The sequence below is a fragment of the Pteropus medius genome, unplaced genomic scaffold, assembly GCF_902729225.1.
Source record: "Pteropus medius unplaced genomic scaffold, Ma_sr-lr_union100, whole genome shotgun sequence".
Classification (NCBI taxonomy): domain Eukaryota; kingdom Metazoa; phylum Chordata; class Mammalia; order Chiroptera; family Pteropodidae; genus Pteropus; species Pteropus medius.
In genome coordinates this window covers 8912947-8918946 of record NW_024353517.1, presented here as the reverse complement: position 1 = coordinate 8918946, position 6000 = coordinate 8912947, and the positions used below count along the sequence as shown (strand labels likewise).

The 6000-nt window shown below is 32.2% G+C and overlaps 1 pseudogene; it reads right to left on the bottom strand.

The window, feature by feature from the left end:
• Positions 1-613: 613 nt before the first annotated feature.
• Positions 614-732, bottom strand: LOC120593148 (uncharacterized; annotated as a pseudogene).
• Positions 733-6000: the final 5268 nt, after the last annotated feature.

Genomic DNA, 6000 nt, shown 5'->3' with positions numbered 1-6000 from the left:
TAATTACTAGCTTATGTTTAATTAGATAAGGAGCAGGTCGGTAAATGTTTACATGTCCTCATTTACCACAAAATTTAAATAAACCTATATTTACTTGTATCTAGTCATTAAAAACTGGAGTCTATATCTCGACTAGTTTACTAAAAGGGAGGGATAAACTTTCCTATAATATTAAAATTTTTATTTTAATATTTCCAAAGACAGTTGGCTTATACACTTATGATTATATTTATTATAATTAAATGTATTTCATAAAAATATTTGTTGGAAAAAAGTTTGTTTAAAATCATGAACTGTTTGTCATGGGCGATTATGCATGCTCAAAAACTGATAATTAACCTACTATGACCTCATTAATTTTCCTCGATTAACTCAACTAGTACCAAAACTGTATATATTCTCCATGAATGAAAACACATCTTAGGTGCTGTTCCTATTAAGTAGTCATCTTACAAGTAAAATAAATGTCTCTAACAGATTAACTTTAAAATGTGAAACATAATATTAATTTATTACAATTATTACTAAGAAATCTAATAACCATATCAACCTGTTTTTGAAAATTGAGCAACCAAGTACTCTTTTGTAAAAATTTTTAAATTTTTTATTTTTTCACCTACAGCACCTGCTCTTCCTAGGTGGTCTCTCATCCAAGTACTATCCAGGCCTGACCCTGCTTAGCTTCCAAAATCAGATGGGATCGGGTATGTTCAGGGTAGCATGGCCATAGACTCTTTTTTTTTTTTTTTTAATAAAAAGTCTCATCTTTGATAACATATGTTGTGGAGCATCTTTTCATATGCTTATTTGCCATCTGAATATCTTCTTTAGTGAGGTACTGTTAAGGTCTTTGGCTCACTTTTAAAATCGGTTTGTTTTCTTGTTGTAGAGTTTTAAGAGTTCTTTGTATATTTTGGGTAACAGTCCTTTTTCATATGTCTTTTGCAGATATTTTCTCCCAGTTCGTGGCTTGCTTTTTCATCCTCTTGTGTCTTTTACAGAGTAGAAAAATTTAATATTAATACAGTCCAGCTTATCAATTCTTCCTGACGTAGGATTGTACTTTTGATGTCATATCGCAAAAGTTATCACTAAACATGAGGCCATCTAGATTTTCTCCTCTGCTATCTTCTGGGATTTTTAGTTTTACATTTAACATTTAGATCTGTGATCCATTTTGAGTTACTTTTTTGTGAAGTGTATAAGGTCTATGTCTAGTTCATTTTTTTTTTTTTTTTTTTGCATTTGGATGTCCACTTGTTCCAACAGCATTTGTTGAAAAGGCTATTTTTTCTCCGTTGTATTGTCTTTAATCCTTTGTCAAAGATCAGTTGACAATTTTTGTGGGTCTATTTCGAGGCTCTCTATTCTGTGTCTTTAAACTATTTTTCTAATGCAAATTAAAACAACAATGGGACACTACTAGAAACCTATTAGAATGGCCAAATTCCAAATGCAGACAATACCAAATGCTGACAATAATGTGGCACAACAGGAATTCTCACTCATTGCTGGTGGAAATGGAAAATGCTTGGCTGCTTTGAAAGACAGTTGGCTAGTTCCTTGCAAAACTAAACATACTCTTAAGATCCAATTTCACTCTTGATATTTCCCGAAAGGACCTAAAAGCTTATGCTCAGTCAATAATCTGCATATGGATATTTATTTATAATTGTCAAAACTTGGAAGCAACCAAGATGTCTTTCACTAGGTGAATGGTTAAACTGTAGTACATCTAGACAATGGAATATCATTCAGTACTTAAACAAAAAGAGCTATAAAACCATGAAAAGATGTGGAGGAAACGTAAATTCATATTACTAAGCTAAAGAAGCCAACGTGAAAGGGCTACACACTATATGATTCCAACCATATGACATTATGACATTCTGGGAAAAAAGAAAACTATGAGAGTGATTGCCAGGAGTTAATGGGGAGGGTGAAATGAATAGGAAGATCACAGATAATTTTTAAGGCAGTGAAAATACTCTGTTATGATACTATAATGGTTAATAAATGCCATTATACATTTGTCCAAACACACAGAATGTAAAACACCAAAAGTGAACCCTAGTGTATACTATAAACTTTAGGTGACAATGTGTCTCCATATAGATTTAATAATTGTAACAAATGTTACACTTTGTTGGGGGATGTTGATAATGGGGGAGAATATGCACGTGTGTGGGCAGAAAATATATGGGATGTCTCTGTACCTTCTTCTCAATTTTGCTGTGAACCTAAAACTGCTCTAAAAATATCTTTACCAGAAAAGTAAAACAAATCTCATGTTTGTTTTATGATAATTCAAAACAACTGGTACATATTCATGATGTGAACCTCCCTTTCTCATCACTAAGCTCCCATGAGAGCAATACTGCTGTCACTCTTAGCACGAGGGAAACAGTGTCGGTCTTCTCATCTCCTGTTCACATGATCACAACTGCCAATTTGTAGCTATTCTAACCCACACAACTCAGGTAAAGGGTTAGGTATTACTGAAAAGCATGAATGGCTCTGGTACCAGTAACAGCCCACAATCTCTTCTTGTAATGGCTAGAATTTCACCTGTAATAGGGTAGGAGGAAAAGAAAGTTGGAAAAAGTAGGAGAAAGCTTAGGTAAACTTTGAAGGAGTGGATAAAACACATCTATATGTTTATGTATATATAGATATATTTGGAAATAAATGCAAGTATTTGTTCCTTCACTTGAAACTGAAATGTTGAAAATGAATTTACATAAAAATTTTATTTTTCCACCATTGTCAATCATTATAAATTAAAAATGTATTGCCTGTAAAGAAGTGCTTTCAAAACACTGAATTAATATTTTTTGTTTAGAAAAGGTTAAACTGATTGCAATCTCCATGGCATATTGTCATGTAAAATATGAATAAAATGTGCTTGAAGTTGAACTTCCATCCAGGCATTAATTTTCTCATTGCAGCATTATCTTATGCTATTATCTTTCAATTACTCCAGACATCTTAGAAAATAACTTTCTCCTTGATTTCAAATACCAAACTTATACTTAGGAATCCATAACTTTATTGATGGAGTAGAAACCTAGAGTTGGTCTGCTAAGAACCCCTTTCCTTTAACTGTCCTTTTTCTCATTAATTTGCTTATTAAGAGAATCATTACATTAATGCCTCAAACCCTAACCATTGATCCCAATTATTTGGTTTAGAATTGGGCATTCGTGATGCAAACCAGGTCAGAGTCACTTTTCTCTGAGATTTTTAGTCTTCAGGCTAAGGATAGGACCATTGTCTCTCTGTGAGCTGAAAGGTTAGTATGTAAAACATTGTTGATGCTGGCAGTCATGTTTTCCAAAGTGTGGAGAAAAGTGGTCTATTTTAAGAGAAGACCGAAGCCATTTTTAAACAGAAACTGAAGAAAGGTGGAGGGCATTCTGAGACTTTCAAGTTCCTGATTCCAGCTTTTCCTGAAGCCAGTTACAACTTTGCTGTTCAATTATTTTACAAGATACTTATGTGTTCTTCTAATACATGCACATTTTGCTTAAGTCTGCTGGGATTTTGTTACTTACACCAAATAGAATTTAACACAGCTTGTCTTTGTGTCTGATTACCAATGGAACCAGACTGAAATGCTACATTATTTGGAAGCGAGAACATGTAATATTCATGGTCTCTGTTAATAATGAGTTTGAGATTAATGTTGAAAATTATGATAACTAGTGTACCAATAATTCTATTTATCAGTAAGTTCATAATTTTGAATATTGAGTTAACTTGGAATAGTGGATATGAATTCTCAAGTGTAATAAAAATATAGATAAAGATGTGAACTAAGTGTAACATAGTTGCATATCTCTTTACGGGTGAGAAAAATAAGAAAAAAAACATTAAAGGTGGAAGTTTTCTTAGAGATCATCTAATTAATTCTATTCTATTCCATTCCATTCATGGATAAACTGAGGCAAGAATGGGGAATTGGTTTATAGTAATTAGTAATGTAACCATATTTTCTTGACTTCTATATAAATTCTGTATATAATTCTCTAAGAAAAGAATGGTAATTTACTGTATGACCTTTTCTCTCTGGGTCTCAGTTTGTTCTCCATAAACTGAGTGGGTTATACTAGGTAATCAGTAAGATTTACTCTAATATTCTATGACTTAATGATTTTATGGTACATAATATCATTATATGATGTTTGTATAATGCCAGAGGACTTTGATTTTCTTTGAAAATCTGGATTGAATTCTACTTAGAAAAGAAAAAGAAAAGATGGAGAGAGGAGAAGAGCTAGACCAGAAGCACAAAAACCCAGAAGTGATACAAATTAAGACTGAAATTTAATAGATTTATTTCTTGGCAATTTACAAGTTGAATGTTTACAGGCTTTTTAGGAGTCATCTTACCATTTACGGCTGGCTTACAAACAGATTTTGCTATTTAGTCTAAGCACAATGTCTTTCAATTAAAAATATATTAGAATCAGGTTCAGAGAATAATTCATGAAGAATGCTTCAGCCTTGAGAATGAATGTGTTATATTTTTTAAGGCGTAGCTATAAAGATGTTATTGAATTAGTCATACCTTAAAGCAAGTTATAGGGAGACTATTAACAATAATGTGTTTCTGGGTAATGTAGAAATTTCTGTGACATTTTAAGAAAGACAAATTTTGATGTACTCATTTTATTGAGGGACTTTGGTTTGAATCTAGGTTTTGGGTTCTTTTATCTGTGTGCTCTTGAGCAAGTTACCCAATCTTTCTAAGACTCAACTTCCTTTTATGAAAAATGGAGATACTATTTATAGTTAATTCAAAGGATTGTTGTGTGTATTCAGTGAAATAATGTGTATAAAGATCTTAGTATGGAGCTTGGCATATAGTAAGTTCAATCCCTGTTCCCAGTAGTAGGCTCTATTGAAGTATGACACTTAAATTGTAGATAACTTTGGTAAAAGGGAGAATCTCCAAGCAAGGTGGACTCCAGGTTTATGTTTTCATTCCCATAAAAAAATTACCTTATTAAATCAAGCATGTGAGTCTTTAATAATAAATGGGAAGGTTTCGATCCAAACATATATTTTAGATAATTGAAAATAGTGCTTAATAACAAACTGCTAATTATAAAATAGTCATGGAGATGTAAGTACAACATTGGGAATATAGTCAATAATATTGTGATAGCATTGTATAGTGGTTGTGGGACTTATCATGATGATGGCTTCTTTAGGTATATAAATGTTGAATAACTATGCTATATACCTGAAGCTAATACAATGTTATATGTTAGCTATATTTTAATTAAAAAAAATATTAAAAAAGAAAAAAGAAAGAAAATAGTGCTTAATATTTATAGTTTATTTACTTTCATAGATAAATAAAAGTGTGTGTAATTTTGATTTTTTCCTGTCCACTAAATAGCCATATTATTATTTCCAACTCTTAGATGAAGAAAATGGTGTAGAGTTTTGATGTTTACATAGCTAGTCAATGTTGGTATTGACACTTAGAATCAGATCTTCTGACTACTTCTGGTCTAGAACTCTATTTAATGAATGTTTATTGAGCATTTATTAGAGACAAAGCAGCATAATGAGCACTAAGAGAAATATATTGTAATGTGCATGCATTGTTTTTTCACACAGCACTTCTCCCTGCAATTATCTTTATAGGAGCTTCTCAGAGTTTTCTGAGAACTGCCGAAACCCACCAAACTCTAAGCATAGGGTGACTGAGGAAGCTTCCATGTTAACCTTATCTGAGCCATGGTAACCAGCCAAAGGAACCACCCGATACAAAATCTGAGATTCAGAAATGTCTAAATAGATTCTGTATCATAGTTTATGGGTGAGAGAGAGAGAGAGGGAGAGAGAATGAGAATATGAATATGAATATGAATATGAATATGAATATGTGTATGTGTTTACTTTTGGGAGAGGAGACACCTGGTGTCACCCAGTTCAAATTCACTTCCTAACAATTTGTATTTAGAGCAGAGAACATTATTTGGATAT